Below are 17,483 nucleotides of genomic sequence, written 5' to 3'. Positions count from 1 at the left end.
CGTTACGTATTATATGGACGGCCCCCAATCGGGGAAATCTATTACGCAGCTGGCATCGGTACTTTGAGCAGGTCTAAAAGTATTGTTAAATTTTAAATGAACAAATAATATTTTTTAATAAAATAACGTCTTTTTATAAAGTTAAAGAGTGTGTTTATTGAAATAAAAAAGATGCAGATTATTACAATACATAAATACAAATATTAAAATTTTTTTTTTTTGAAAAAATGAAACAGTTTTGCTAAAAAAAATGCAAAAAAGAGTGCGATGGCCGGGAATCGAACCCGGATCAACTGCTTGGAAGGCAACTATGCTGACCATTACACCACCATCGCACGTTGTCGATTTTGCGAAATTGAAAAACTCACAGATTTATGTTAACATTGTTATTAAAGAGGGAAAACGAAATAAAAGAAAACTAATTTTTCATGAAAATTATTGAATCGATTTTAATGAGCTTTGAGCGGGGAAAAATTTTTGGTATACCAAAAATTTTTTCCCGCGCAAAGCTCATTAAAATTGATTCAGTAATTTTCGTGAAAAATTAGTAAGCGCGTCTATTGTGCAGAGGCATTTCTATAGACTACATGTAGCACGTGGGGGTATTTACTGGTTTAGATAGTGTGGCCTTGACTATAATGAGTTAATATACCCCCTCGATGTAGCAGCTTTGATTATGGACACCAGCCTCGTGCCAAACACCACGTGGCATTTCACCTGCATCAGCTGATTTTGTGCGCTATTGGTGGTCATCGTGGGCATCTCCTGCTCTGAACCTGCCCCTAATAAAAAGAGACATCAACTGCATAAACAGCAGTCGCTTTTATTTTTGTATACCACGTGCGAGGTGAGATCACTAGTAGTGGGTAGCTGACAGCAGCTGCTTTACAATATTTTGTCACCTGTGGATATTATGCTATAAATGAGCCTCCGGAAAGTATAACAACACATGAAATTCTGACCGCCATGCTAATTCAATGGGCGTCAGAATTTTATGTGTGGTTATACTTTCCGGAGGCTCAAATATGTAATCAAGACAATTAAAGTGAATTTAATTTCTTTTCACTGTGATATTTTACTCTGATTTTACCAAACTTCGTACTGGATAATTAATTTTAAAAATGAAAAAATTACTACAAATGACCCTGTCCCCCCACCTTAACTTCTACATATCATGACATAGTGAGCTAAATTTCGGTACACATATTCAATTTTAAGTGTAGATTACAGGAAATATATAGAAAACCTGATTGGCTGTCATGTTTGCGAACTAGGAAGGAAATAAATCAAATTTTTTCAAAAACTGACCATGTCCCCCCCTTAACTTCTGGATATAAGGACTTGAAGAGTTGAAATTCAGTACACATACGTATTCTTACGTGTAGATTTTGGGAAAATTTTAGCGAACCTGATTGGGGGACATATTTATTAAAAAAATAATGACAAAACATCAGAATTTCTGGTGTTTTTGAGCAGTATTTCTTACAATTGCATCTCAAAAACATTAAAAAGAAATAGAATCCTTTAAAATTCTGTCTAGAATCATCACAACTTTTACGACTGACAAAGGTATTATTTATGACTGTAAAGACCGTCACGCTTTTTATAACTTATGTGTAAAATCGAAAAACCATGATTTTTAATGTTTATAATCATTTGTGTTTATTTCAACATTATTATTAATTTTTATAAACTCAGATTATTTTGAAGACTGTTTTACGTATACCTTATATTCTCTTGGCTTAAAATTCAAAAATGATATAGTTTTTACATATCAGTTATAGTTTGCGAGATAGCTTATAATTTCTTAAAAATAAAGTTTTTTAGAATAAATTTTAGAGATTTGGAATCATGAAATATCACAGATTCTTAATTTTTTAATTATAAACTTCAATTATTTGAATTAAACAAATTTGAAGTCATAAAATTTTTGTTAAAAACCATAAACCCAATGGTCTCCTATTGACCGCTCTACTCAACTCAGCAACGATGAGTAATATTCGATACACATCTTTCTTTCACAATAGATTTCTTTATAAAACAAGAATTTTATAACCTATAAAACTTCTGATTTAACTAATTCAACTTTGTAATATAAAAATTTAGAATCTATGATATTTTACGATTCCAAATAACTAAAAATTATTTTAAAAAAAATTTGTTAAAATAAATTATAAGGATTTGGTGATAATTAAATAAAAGATTTTTAAAGTAAATTTTAGATATTTGGAATCGTAAAATATCATAGATTCTAAATTTTTATATTACAAAGTTGAATTAGTTAAAATGCAGAAGTTTTAAGTTATAGAATTCTTGTTTTAAAGAAATCTATTGTGAAAGAAAGATATGCGTATCGAATTACTCATTATGTTGCCGAGTTGAGTCGAACGACCAAAAGGAGACCCTAATCTAGTTTATGGTTTTTAACAAAAATTTGATGACTTCAAATTGGTTTAATTTAACTAATTGAAGTTTATAATTAAAAAATTAAGAATCTATGATATCTTATGATTCCAAATATCTAAAATTTATTTTAAAAATATTAATTTGAAGATATTAAAAAAGATACACTTCAACTATGGTCAGCCTGGTTTGTGAAGTGATGTGAGAAGTTGATAGAGTTCTCACAAAACATCAAATCCATACAATAAAATTCTGTAGGAAATAAACAAAATTTAGTCGTAAAATTTCCCTTTCTGCATTTTAGAGAATCAAAAGAGAATCAAATTGATTCTCTATTATGTTCCTCTTCGGGGCCGTTCACAAACTACGTCACACTCCTAGGGGTAGGGGGGGGGGGTGTTAAGCTGTGTGTGACGAAGTGATGTGGAAAAAAATTTTTTTGTATGTAAAAAATGTGACAAAGGGGGGAGGGGGTCGAAATTAGTCCGAAAAAACGTGACATAGTTTGTGAATGACCCCTTCTTTGATTAATTTTCCTCTTTTTATTGATACATTTCTTATTAAACAAATTTTTAATAAGAAATTAAAATAAGACTGCTACTTTTCTACTGTGGGGCGTTAAGGCGCGTATCCACTAGACGAACCGAACACGAGCGCAACACGAATGACCGATATTTTCCTATTGTGTGTTCGGTTCGGCCCATGCTCCAAGTCGATCCACCAAATTTTCCCTGCAAAGTCGCATGGTTTAAACGTTCGACTAGCCACAAGAAAATATGTACTACATGTGTAGTTATTTTGAAGCATTCGCCACTATTTTTAAGTACATGTAGAAAAAAGGGTAGAAAAAAATTTGGGACTGTTCGGTTCTTATTCGCAGCCGATCCATCCGTTGTCGGTTTATGACAATACCTCAAAGCAACAATAAAAGTGTGTCCCCAGTTTTCCATTTGCGAGTCCACTAGTAAACGTAAATTTCCCATAAACAAAAAATTTATTTATTATTCAAAAAATAATTATCAGAAAAATGTTTGCTAATATTTTTCTTTGGAACTATTAAAAAATAACTCATTAAAAAAATCAAAACAAAATACTAATCTTTGTAAATTAGTCGAATTTAACTAATTATATTAATAAACATTTAGTCGCCTTTAACTGATTCAAATTAAGGTAACGTATTATTATTAAAAATTAATTTTTACTTTAAAAAGTAATTAAGAGTATTAATTATATATATATATATTTATATATGATTATAATTAAATTAATCACCTGAAATTTTATTTATCTTTTACTATATAATAGTTAAAAAATAATACTTTCTGAACTTTACTGATTTCTTACTAAAAATATACATATTTTCTAGATTAGGAAATAATTTTAAAAAATGTAAACTTTTTTTACAAATTTTTTAGAAATGAATTAAAAAGTTCAAATTTTTCAATTTAGATTTTTAAATTTCAGAACAAAATCTTTATTAATTATCGGCGTCATTATTTTTGCATAGCCAATAAAAATTGTGAACATCAAATTTTTTAATTTATGACAGTAATAAAAAAGTGTCGAAAAACTTTCAAAAAAAAAATCATGAGTTGAGCCCTTTTTGAAGTTTCCCCTTTTTTTGCTTGTACATTTACACATAAAAGAATTTTAAATTCTAACTTTTCTAAATCTTTATTCTTTAAATGTTCGCTCAACGTCTTGGTACGTCCCAACTGGGTAACGTTCGGTTCGTGTTGCGCTCGTGTTGCGCTCGTCTATACTCTGTCCAACGAGAGAATACCCTCGGTCGCGCAGTTTTTTTTGCTTTTGGGGCGTTGAAAAACTTGAAAATGGCATCTCACTATTTTTTTTCGCTAGAAAATAGCCAATGACAATCTTCTCAATCTCAGACTTTCCCGTTCGAACTCGGGCCCACACGACCCAAAGGGTAATTTATGACCTTCATACCTGAATGGGACTTTCAAATGGTAATGATTTTATATAAAGTACAAAATTTATCAATTTTGATCTTACAAAATTTTCAATGTTATTTTTAAAATCCTCATTTTTTTCTGATTCCAACAGTATGTTGTTTGTCTCTGATATTTTAAAATTAAATTAATTGATTTTACTGATTTATTTTATTTTAACAAAATTATTAATGTAGGTTACATTATTAATTATTTTTAATTAAAAATTAATATGTTCATTATTTAACGAATATAGGTAATTGATTAAACAATAATATAATATTATAATATTAATATAGAAAATACACTGCAAAAATAAGTGTCTTATTTGATATCTTAAAATAAGATGTAAGATGGAAAAATGGTATCTTACATCTTAAAATAAGATGTTTTCTAAAGTATCTTACTGATTTTTAAGATGTTTTATACGTCTTAGATATTTCTTCTATCTTAAAAAAGTAAGATACTTATGTAAGTTTTTTAAAGTATCTTAAATTAAGATGTTTCTGTTGCAACAAGATGTTTAGCGATAAGATACTTGTGAATTGTAAGATGCGAAAAAAATTTAAGTTACTAAAAACTAAGATGCATAAAATGTCTTACATATAAGCCCATAGTTAACCTCAAAACTTTTTTCCCGAAAAATATGCTGAAAATATGTACGAAGATGCTTTTAGTATCTTAAATTAAGATATTTGAAATGACTAAAAAGTGACTACAATAACATCTTAGAAATGTCTACCAAAACATCTTAAATAAGATACTTCTTTTTGCAGTGTATAATTAATTTATATATAATAAGTATTTATAGGGAATTTTCATATATTATTTATTTATAAATCGTTTGTATTACAAATATTATATTAAATGAGACTATAAAATTGAAATAAGCCATATAACTATTATGAACAAAAAAATTACAACAAGCATATTTCCAAAACACTTAATGAACATAAATCTTCCTCTCTATTCACTTTCTGAACTTGAATCAGTGGAAACATCGATAATAATTTGAGGGATTCTATCTACTAATTCGTCAATACGATTATCAACATTCCAAAATTTCTCTTCTTCACGGATAACATGACTGACGAAATTCTGCCACTTTTCTGGTGTAACGCGATTTACCCCCTCTATTAATAAGTTTTGCACATTTTGTATTTTGAATGTAAAATTGCGATCCTGAGATAAAATGTCAAAAAATGCTAACTTTACTGTAAAAAGAAGTGCATGACTTTACTTTCATTTATATCAAAATAATTACATATCATTAAAATCGTGAGAATTTGCAGATTCCGAATATATTATTCAAAACAAAATATCTATAATATTAACAAATTTCTAATTTTTTATTACACTGTAAGGTGCTGTTTATTAGAACCTCCATAAACTTAGACCTGTGAACGCTCGACCTGAAAGGGGACCGAAGGAGACAATTTAAACCATATGTTCTAGCCAAAGTTTTTTTTTCAAAAAAGGCGGCCCTATTTTGAAAGCCACGCCAACTCTATCACTTTTATGATATCTGCGCGAAATTGACGAAAACTCGTCATTTTACGAGGGTATTCTCTCGTTGGACAGAGTATAGTGGATACGCGCCTTAGAGCTCTCTTTAGAGAGAGAAAACAAAGCGAGCGAGAGACGGCAGCTCTTCCAAAAACTTTTCCGTAAAGGAGAATCAACATTTCGACTTGGGAATGAAAGAGAGAGAGAGAGATACGTACCGAAAGACTGTTTTTTTCAATGTAGTGTTAGATAGAGTAGGAAGAGTTTCCAGTCGTCCGCTCCGAGCTCCGACCGGCGCGGCGCGGCGACCACCGGCAACTATATTATATATGTTATTTTCATTGTGAAGAGAAGGAAATAAATGCCTAATACCTGAACAGCGATAACATATTTTGTTATTTGTCTAGAATAGAAGAAGACAGAAGACAGTTCCTGTTATCAAGATGGAAAATTAAAAAAAAGTTTATATGAAATTAAACCTACTTTGTATACATATAGAACATATTTATTATATTATTTTTATATATGGGTGATTCTCCACGAAACCGTCAATTTCATGTCCCTTGTGTTTTTCAAGAAACAGATTGCACATATATGGTAAATGAATCCAAAGTGAAAAAGTAACTCTAGTGATTACAAACAAAAACCTATAGCCACTTTAATTTATATAAGATTAAATATTTTTTTTAAATGCTTATAAATTACTACACATATTATAGTTAAGTAAAATGAAATTAATCCTTAAACCGCACACTTACGAATCCATCCTTAAATCACACACTGGGTGTGCGACACCCGGGGACTGTTAAGTGTGTTCTCCAAGCTGGAATAGGATATTATCTTTTGGAAAAATTATCTTATATAGCTCAGTACATCTATTTTGAAGGAAAATAGGTTTCATAATGATTTATTTAATTTTAATAAGTACAAAATGTACTGTCCAATATCAACACATGTTCAATTTTAACGAATTTAAACGAGATATTTAGAGCAAAAAGCTGAAATTTGGGTGTCGCACACCCAGGGTGCAGTTTAAGGGTTGAACAAATAAACAGTGTCATAAGTTCAACTTTCATTTTCGTTTGTATAACACACGGAGAAATGTAAATATATTATTTTCGATGAAAAATTACTACTTTCAGGTAGTAATTTTGAAACTGCTCAAGAAATAGTAACTTTTGCTTCGCTTTCAAACAATTTTTACTTTTTTAAAAAGTATGTATGTACATACATACATAGTATATAAGTAAAATAAGATTCACGTTTTTCCATAATAATGAAAAACATATATAGTTTAAATATAAAATATGGAAATGGTTCTAGGAATCATTAGGCTGATCGCACAAGGATTGTCGGCACAGTATATGCCGGATATATGTGTCTTTTTCTAATTCATTAGTCTGTCTCCGTCTATCTCATTAGAAAGGTAACCTTGTGGAGCCGCCTTATCATAGCTATTATATCCCTGTTTACATTTTTATTTTATGAGCCTCGATACAGCAGCTGGCAGTGGCTGGCAGTAGAACGCAACATCTGATGTACCCCTGAAAAGCTCCAAAAAATAAGGGGTTGCCGTCCATAAACTACGTTACCAATTTTTCAGTCTTTTTAACCCCCTCCTCCGTCGTTACCATTATTGCATTAAAATTGCAATTTTGTAGATTTTTTTACCCCCTCTCTCCCCCTAAATTGGTAACGTAGTTTACAGGGCTCGAACTAGGTCCATAAATCCCGCAAAAGTCCGTAACTTTGCTTAAAGTCCGTAAAAGTCCATTTTTTTAAAAAAAGGTCTGTAAAGTCCGTAATTTTTATTAAAGAAGGACAAAAAGTTCGTAAATTATACAATATCATTTGGATAATTTTGGAGAAATTACAAATGATTGTAGGAATTCATTTATTTTTAAAAGTAATAAAATTCTTCGCAAAAATTTAATTATGTTCAAAATTATTTTTAAAAATTCTCGTCAAAATTTCAATGATCTTTAGAAATAATTAAATTCTTTACCGAAATTTAATATAATTCTTGGCAAAATTTCAATTATTTTCGAAAATTTTCCTCAATTCAATGATTTTTAATAGGTATTTACTATTATAATAAAATTTTCCAAAAGAATTCAATCAATTAAAAAAAAATTTAATAAAATTATTCTACACAAACTTTTAACCTTTGCGCTCCGGAGCGGTCACACGGGGTGACCAAACAATAAAGTAAGTTGATAATCTGCTCGACTTTTGCGTCAATCGAATCGCGATTTTAAGTCATACTGAACATAATTTTATCTACTTTTGAAAAATAAAGAAAGTTAAAATTTTTTTTTTATTTCTTCTTGTTTATTTATAACAATTAAAAAAGTATGTACGAGATGCGACCATTGAAAATTGCCGGGGTGCGTTTATTTTGTATATTGCAAAAAAATAAAATCATCAATGTTTTACAGTAAAATTGTTTTATGTCATTAAATACAATACATTTTGATGTAATAAGGATTTTTTAATTGTTTAAACAAATTATTGTTGTGTTATTTACCAACTTTTTACGGAATGCACCTAGAAAGTTGCAGTTTTTTCTAATTTTGCAATTTACTAAATTCTATATATGATTACAGATTACAATTTATAAACAAATTATTTATTGTTTAAAAATTGTTTAAATAATAATTCAATTTTTATTCTTTTTCTGTAATCATATAGAATTTAGTAAATTGCAAAATTAGAAAAGAACTGCAACTTTCTAGGTGCATTCAGTAAAAAGTTGGTAAATAACAACAATAATTTGTTTAAAAATTGTTTAAATAATAATTTAATTTTTATCTGCAATATACATGAAAACATGATTGAAATACAGTATTTGTATTAACACCTAATTATGTGTAGAAACTTTGATGAATTTAAATCGGTTTTGGAAAATGAAAATAAAAAAGCGTTTTGTCACCCCGCCACAGTGGCGAAAAATGTACTTTTTCGTTTCAAATCACTCTGCAGGTCACAATTTTTTACCAAAATGACTTTTCTTTTTTTCTAAATCTTCGTAGATATAAATTCTCTATCGATCTCTCGAGCCCGATTTTTGAATTTTTGTTTTGAACAATTTTTTAATAACAATACACTGTAAAAAAAGAGCGTCTTGGTTTAAGACGTTTACGTGGTCACATTTTAGACGTTTATAAGCGTCTTATTTGCCTTCTAAAATGCATGTATTTGGAGGTTATGTTTTTCATTTAAGACGCTCAAATAAGACGCTTATTTGCATAAGACGTTTATAAACGTCTAAACGTCTTATTTCTGGTTTTTTTCACAGTTGTGCAATTTTTCATAAGTAAAACATCTACTAATGATAAAAAATAAATTAATTGAACATTGTTTAAACAATTAATTGTTGTTATTTTGTACATAAACTGTATTTCGGCTAGAAATTTCTAGTTTTTTTCATAATTGTGCAATTTTTTATAAGTAAAACCTCTACTACTTATAAAAAATAAATTAATTTTAAACAATTAAATGTTGCTATTTTGTTCATAAACTGTATTTAGGGCTAGAAATTTCTAATTATTTTGTGTATTATGCATTTTTTTGTAACAAAAATATTCAAGTATAAAAAAAACTAAAAGTTAATTATTTTAATATTTGTTTAAACAAATTCTTTATTTAATTTCCCATTTTACTGTACTTGAATCTAGAAATATCTAATTTTTCTCAATTATGTAATTTCCTATAACTTAAACACTTAAGTAGAATAGAAAAATTATTATTATTATTATTATTATGGTTAATTTCAGTTTATGGTGTTTTGAATTAGACGTTTTTAATTTTTTCTTTATTTTATACATTCTTATGTGTAAAAGAACTAAAATCACATTTAAAAAAGCGCGTATTTTATATTTATAAATACAGTTTATGAACAAAATAACAACAATTAATTGTTTAAACAATGTTTAATAAATTTATTGCTTCCTCATAAAGGAAGCCTTATAGTGATGTCGATTTCCGAATTTTTTAGAACCAATTATTTTTACAAATTTTCAAGTGTAGTATATATAATTCGTCGAGAGGAACAAATGTCCGGATGTATATGTGTATGTGTGTGTGTGTGTGTGTGTCACCGATTCTTGTGGACAAATTTTCTCTTACACGTCTTGACGGATTTTGATAAAATTTTGTAGGTGTATTACGGTCACGAATACCAAAAATCAGACAAAAAGATTTTCAAAAATATCTAAAAAAAAAAATTTTTTTCAACAATTTTTTAATTTTTGATAAAATAATTTTTGGATTTTTTGAAGTAACTTTTTTCTATATTAAAATTTTTATTAATTCTTGTCAAAATTGCATTCCTGACATAAAAACGAATCGATTCATGTATATAAAGTATATATTTTATCAAAATTTATAGAATTAATAAATATTTTAAATTTTCACAAAAAATTGAAATTTTGTATTTTTTGACATTTTATCTTAACACTTTAAAATAATTATTCTAAAATAAAAAATTAAACAATTGGTATATATTATATTGAGGAAGCTTAATGATCATGAAATGAACAACTTGTTTTTTATTTTTTATCATTAGTAGATGTTTTACTTATGAAAAATTGCACAATTGTGAAAAACTAGAAATTTCTAGCCCTAAATACAGTTAATGAAAATATATCAATAATTAATTGTTTAAACAATTTAATAAATTGTTATACGTTTTTTTGATAAACTTTTTTAATTAATTAAGCTAAAAAAAATATTTTATAAAATTTCATGATTCTGTAAATATTTATTGTTATTAAAAAATGGTGTAAAAACCAAAATCGAGCTCGAAAGATCCATAGAGAATTTATCTACGAAGATTTAGAAAAAAAGAAAAGTCATTTTGGTTAAAAATTGTGACCTGCAGAATGATTTGAAACGAAAAAGTACATTTTTCGCCACGTCTGCTCTCAAAGAAGAAACATTCAATGTTTCACAATTTGACACATTGAATGTTTCTCTTTGCAGCCCATTCCACATGTGAGTCGTGTCGTGTCGGGCGTCCGTTTGGCCCCGGGTGACCGCATCGGAGCCCGTGTTATAAAAAATCGTTGGTAGCGCGAAGATTTATTTTCAAAAAATAATAAAAATTTAACAGAAATTTCATTATTTACAAATTTTTTTATAAATCTCTTTGCAATCATTAAATTATTTTCATAAATAATAAAATTTTTACAGGGATTCAATTATTTTGGTATATAATAAAATTCTTATTAGGAAATCAATTATTTTGATAAATAATAAAACTCATTGCAGAATTTCAATTATTTTTAATACAATTTTTATTGAATTCCTCGAAAAAATGTAATTATTCTTAAAAATTTTATTAAAATTTGTCAAAAGAATTTAATTATTTAAAAATTTATTGTTACAATTCTTTATGAGAATTCAATTTTAAGAAACATTCAATTATTCAATAAATTATTTAATTTTGTATTTTAATAATTGAATTCTGTTTGAGTTTTCTAATAAAAATTGATTTAAAAATTAATTTTAGTTTAAATTTTAGATAATAATTGAATATTAAAAGCAATACACTGAAAAAAAATTTAATTGCTTCAATTAACCGATTAATTGACTATTATCCATTAAATATTTAATTGAATCAAATAATATTTATTGGAGTCAATTAAATGGTATTTGATTCAAATACTGAAATTATTGGTTCAAATACCATTTAATTGACTCCAATAAATATTATTTGATTCAAAAGATTTTCAAAAATATCTAAAAAAAAAAATTTTTTTCAACAATTTTTTAATTTTTGATAAAATAATTTTTGGATTTTTTGAAGTAACTTTTTTCTATATTAAAATTTTTATTAATTCTTGTCAAAATTGCATTCCTGACATAAAAACGAATCGATTCATGTATATAAAGTATATATTTTATCAAAATTTATAGAATTAATAAATATTTTAAATTTTCACAAAAAATTGAAATTTTGTATTTTTTGACATTTTATCTTAACACTTTAAAATAATTATTCTAAAATAAAAAATTAAACAATTGGTATATATTATATTGAGGAAGCTTAATGATCATGAAATGAACAACTTGTTTTTTATTTTTTATCATTAGTAGATGTTTTACTTATGAAAAATTGCACAATTGTGAAAAACTAGAAATTTCTAGCCCTAAATACAGTTAATGAAAAATATATCAATAATTAATTGTTTAAACAATTTAATAAATTGTTATACGTTTTTTTGATAAACTTTTTTAATTAATTAAGCTAAAAAAAATATTTTATAAAATTTCATGATTCTGTAAATATTTATTGTTATTAAAAAATGGTGTAAAAACCAAAATCGAGCTCGAAAGATCCATAGAGAATTTATCTACGAAGATTTAGAAAAAAAGAAAAGTCATTTTGGTTAAAAATTGTGACCTGCAGAATGATTTGAAACGAAAAAGTACATTTTTCGCCACGTCTGCTCTCAAAGAAGAAACATTCAATGTTTCACAATTTGACACATTGAATGTTTCTCTTTGCAGCCCATTCCACATGTGAGTCGTGTCGTGTCGGGCGTCCGTTTGGCCCCGGGTGACCGCATCGGAGCCCGTGTTATAAAAAATCGTTGGTAGCGCGAAGATTTATTTTCAAAAAATAATAAAAATTTAACAGAAATTTCATTATTTACAAATTTTTTTATAAATCTCTTTGCAATCATTAAATTATTTTCATAAATAATAAAATTTTTACAGGGATTCAATTATTTTGGTATATAATAAAATTCTTATTAGGAAATCAATTATTTTGATAAATAATAAAACTCATTGCAGAATTTCAATTATTTTTAATACAATTTTTATTGAATTCCTCGAAAAAATGTAATTATTCTTAAAAATTTTATTAAAATTTGTCAAAAGAATTTAATTATTTAAAAATTTATTGTTACAATTCTTTATGAGAATTCAATTTTAAGAAACATTCAATTATTCAATAAATTATTTAATTTTGTATTTTAATAATTGAATTCTGTTTGAGTTTTCTAATAAAAATTGATTTAAAAATTAATTTTAGTTTAAATTTTAGATAATAATTGAATATTAAAAGCAATACACTGAAAAAAAATTTAATTGCTTCAATTAACCGATTAATTGACTATTATCCATTAAATATTTAATTGAATCAAATAATATTTATTGGAGTCAATTAAATGGTATTTGATTCAAATACTGAAATTATTGGTTCAAATACCATTTAATTGACTCCAATAAATATTATTTGATTCAAAAGATTTTCAAAAATATCTAAAAAAAAAAATTTTTTTCAACAATTTTTTAATTTTTGATAAAATAATTTTTGGATTTTTTGAAGTAACTTTTTTCTATATTAAAATTTTTATTAATTCTTGTCAAAATTGCATTCCTGACATAAAAACGAATCGATTCATGTATATAAAGTATATATTTTATCAAAATTTATAGAATTAATAAATATTTTAAATTTTCACAAAAAATTGAAATTTTGTATTTTTTGACATTTTATCTTAACACTTTAAAATAATTATTCTAAAATAAAAAATTAAACAATTGGTATATATTATATTGAGGAAGCTTAATGATCATGAAATGAACAACTTGTTTTTTATTTTTTATCATTAGTAGATGTTTTACTTATGAAAAATTGCACAATTGTGAAAAACTAGAAATTTCTAGCCCTAAATACAGTTAATGAAAAATATATCAATAATTAATTGTTTAAACAATTTAATAAATTGTTATACGTTTTTTTGATAAACTTTTTTAATTAATTAAGCTAAAAAAAATATTTTATAAAATTTCATGATTCTGTAAATATTTATTGTTATTAAAAAATGGTGTAAAAACCAAAATCGAGCTCGAAAGATCCATAGAGAATTTATCTACGAAGATTTAGAAAAAAAGAAAAGTCATTTTGGTTAAAAATTGTGACCTGCAGAATGATTTGAAACGAAAAAGTACATTTTTCGCCACGTCTGCTCTCAAAGAAGAAACATTCAATGTTTCACAATTTGACACATTGAATGTTTCTCTTTGCAGCCCATTCCACATGTGAGTCGTGTCGTGTCGGGCGTCCGTTTGGCCCCGGGTGACCGCATCGGAGCCCGTGTTATAAAAAATCGTTGGTAGCGCGAAGATTTATTTTCAAAAAATAATAAAAATTTAACAGAAATTTCATTATTTACAAATTTTTTTATAAATCTCTTTGCAATCATTAAATTATTTTCATAAATAATAAAATTTTTACAGGGATTCAATTATTTTGGTATATAATAAAATTCTTATTAGGAAATCAATTATTTTGATAAATAATAAAACTCATTGCAGAATTTCAATTATTTTTAATACAATTTTTATTGAATTCCTCGAAAAAATGTAATTATTCTTAAAAATTTTATTAAAATTTGTCAAAAGAATTTAATTATTTAAAAATTTATTGTTACAATTCTTTATGAGAATTCAATTTTAAGAAACATTCAATTATTCAATAAATTATTTAATTTTGTATTTTAATAATTGAATTCTGTTTGAGTTTTCTAATAAAAATTGATTTAAAAATTAATTTTAGTTTAAATTTTAGATAATAATTGAATATTAAAAGCAATACACTGAAAAAAAATTTAATTGCTTCAATTAACCGATTAATTGACTATTATCCATTAAATATTTAATTGAATCAAATAATATTTATTGGAGTCAATTAAATGGTATTTGATTCAAATACTGAAATTATTGGTTCAAATACCATTTAATTGACTCCAATAAATATTATTTGATTCAAAAGATTTTCAAAAATATCTAAAAAAAAAAATTTTTTTCAACAATTTTTTAATTTTTGATAAAATAATTTTTGGATTTTTTGAAGTAACTTTTTTCTATATTAAAATTTTTATTAATTCTTGTCAAAATTGCATTCCTGACATAAAAACGAATCGATTCATGTATATAAAGTATATATTTTATCAAAATTTATAGAATTAATAAATATTTTAAATTTTCACAAAAAATTGAAATTTTGTATTTTTTGACATTTTATCTTAACACTTTAAAATAATTATTCTAAAATAAAAAATTAAACAATTGGTATATATTATATTGAGGAAGCTTAATGATCATGAAATGAACAACTTGTTTTTTATTTTTTATCATTAGTAGATGTTTTACTTATGAAAAATTGCACAATTGTGAAAAACTAGAAATTTCTAGCCCTAAATACAGTTAATGAAAAATATATCAATAATTAATTGTTTAAACAATTTAATAAATTGTTATACGTTTTTTTGATAAACTTTTTTAATTAATTAAGCTAAAAAAAATATTTTATAAAATTTCATGATTCTGTAAATATTTATTGTTATTAAAAAATGGTGTAAAAACCAAAATCGAGCTCGAAAGATCCATAGAGAATTTATCTACGAAGATTTAGAAAAAAAGAAAAGTCATTTTGGTTAAAAATTGTGACCTGCAGAATGATTTGAAACGAAAAAGTACATTTTTCGCCACGTCTGCTCTCAAAGAAGAAACATTCAATGTTTCACAATTTGACACATTGAATGTTTCTCTTTGCAGCCCATTCCACATGTGAGTCGTGTCGTGTCGGGCGTCCGTTTGGCCCCGGGTGACCGCATCGGAGCCCGTGTTATAAAAAATCGTTGGTAGCGCGAAGATTTATTTTCAAAAAATAATAAAAATTTAACAGAAATTTCATTATTTACAAATTTTTTTATAAATCTCTTTGCAATCATTAAATTATTTTCATAAATAATAAAATTTTTACAGGGATTCAATTATTTTGGTATATAATAAAATTCTTATTAGGAAATCAATTATTTTGATAAATAATAAAACTCATTGCAGAATTTCAATTATTTTTAATACAATTTTTATTGAATTCCTCGAAAAAATGTAATTATTCTTAAAAATTTTATTAAAATTTGTCAAAAGAATTTAATTATTTAAAAATTTATTGTTACAATTCTTTATGAGAATTCAATTTTAAGAAACATTCAATTATTCAATAAATTATTTAATTTTGTATTTTAATAATTGAATTCTGTTTGAGTTTTCTAATAAAAATTGATTTAAAAATTAATTTTAGTTTAAATTTTAGATAATAATTGAATATTAAAAGCAATACACTGAAAAAAAATTTAATTGCTTCAATTAACCGATTAATTGACTATTATCCATTAAATATTTAATTGAATCAAATAATATTTATTGGAGTCAATTAAATGGTATTTGATTCAAATACTGAAATTATTGGTTCAAATACCATTTAATTGACTCCAATAAATATTATTTGATTCAAAAGATTTTCAAAAATATCTAAAAAAAAAAATTTTTTTCAACAATTTTTTAATTTTTGATAAAATAATTTTTGGATTTTTTGAAGTAACTTTTTTCTATATTAAAATTTTTATTAATTCTTGTCAAAATTGCATTCCTGACATAAAAACGAATCGATTCATGTATATAAAGTATATATTTTATCAAAATTTATAGAATTAATAAATATTTTAAATTTTCACAAAAAATTGAAATTTTGTATTTTTTGACATTTTATCTTAACACTTTAAAATAATTATTCTAAAATAAAAAATTAAACAATTGGTATATATTATATTGAGGAAGCTTAATGATCATGAAATGAACAACTTGTTTTTTATTTTTTATCATTAGTAGATGTTTTACTTATGAAAAATTGCACAATTGTGAAAAACTAGAAATTTCTAGCCCTAAATACAGTTAATGAAAAATATATCAATAATTAATTGTTTAAACAATTTAATAAATTGTTATACGTTTTTTTGATAAACTTTTTTAATTAATTAAGCTAAAAAAAATATTTTATAAAATTTCATGATTCTGTAAATATTTATTGTTATTAAAAAATGGTGTAAAAACCAAAATCGAGCTCGAAAGATCCATAGAGAATTTATCTACGAAGATTTAGAAAAAAAGAAAAGTCATTTTGGTTAAAAATTGTGACCTGCAGAATGATTTGAAACGAAAAAGTACATTTTTCGCCACGTCTGCTCTCAAAGAAGAAACATTCAATGTTTCACAATTTGACACATTGAATGTTTCTCTTTGCAGCCCATTCCACATGTGAGTCGTGTCGTGTCGGGCGTCCGTTTGGCCCCGGGTGACCGCATCGGAGCCCGTGTTATAAAAAATCGTTGGTAGCGCGAAGATTTATTTTCAAAAAATAATAAAAATTTAACAGAAATTTCATTATTTACAAATTTTTTTATAAATCTCTTTGCAATCATTAAATTATTTTCATAAATAATAAAATTTTTACAGGGATTCAATTATTTTGGTATATAATAAAATTCTTATTAGGAAATCAATTATTTTGATAAATAATAAAACTCATTGCAGAATTTCAATTATTTTTAATACAATTTTTATTGAATTCCTCGAAAAAATGTAATTATTCTTAAAAATTTTATTAAAATTTGTCAAAAGAATTTAATTATTTAAAAATTTATTGTTACAATTCTTTATGAGAATTCAATTTTAAGAAACATTCAATTATTCAATAAATTATTTAATTTTGTATTTTAATAATTGAATTCTGTTTGAGTTTTCTAATAAAAATTGATTTAAAAA

General features: G+C 25.3%; 1 non-coding gene across 1 annotated transcript; it reads right to left on the bottom strand.

The window, feature by feature from the left end:
- Window positions 1-263: 263 nt before the first annotated feature.
- Trnag-ucc lies at window positions 264-335 on the bottom strand. The gene has a single exon. It is a non-coding gene; the product is annotated as a tRNA-Gly (tRNA).
- Between the last annotated feature and the right edge of the window lie 17,148 nt (window positions 336-17,483).

The sequence above is a fragment of the Leptopilina heterotoma genome, unplaced genomic scaffold, assembly GCF_015476425.1.
Source record: "Leptopilina heterotoma isolate Lh14 unplaced genomic scaffold, ASM1547642v1 Lhet_87, whole genome shotgun sequence".
NCBI classification, from domain to species: domain Eukaryota; kingdom Metazoa; phylum Arthropoda; class Insecta; order Hymenoptera; family Figitidae; genus Leptopilina; species Leptopilina heterotoma.
This window is presented reverse-complemented; position numbering and strand designations above follow the sequence as displayed.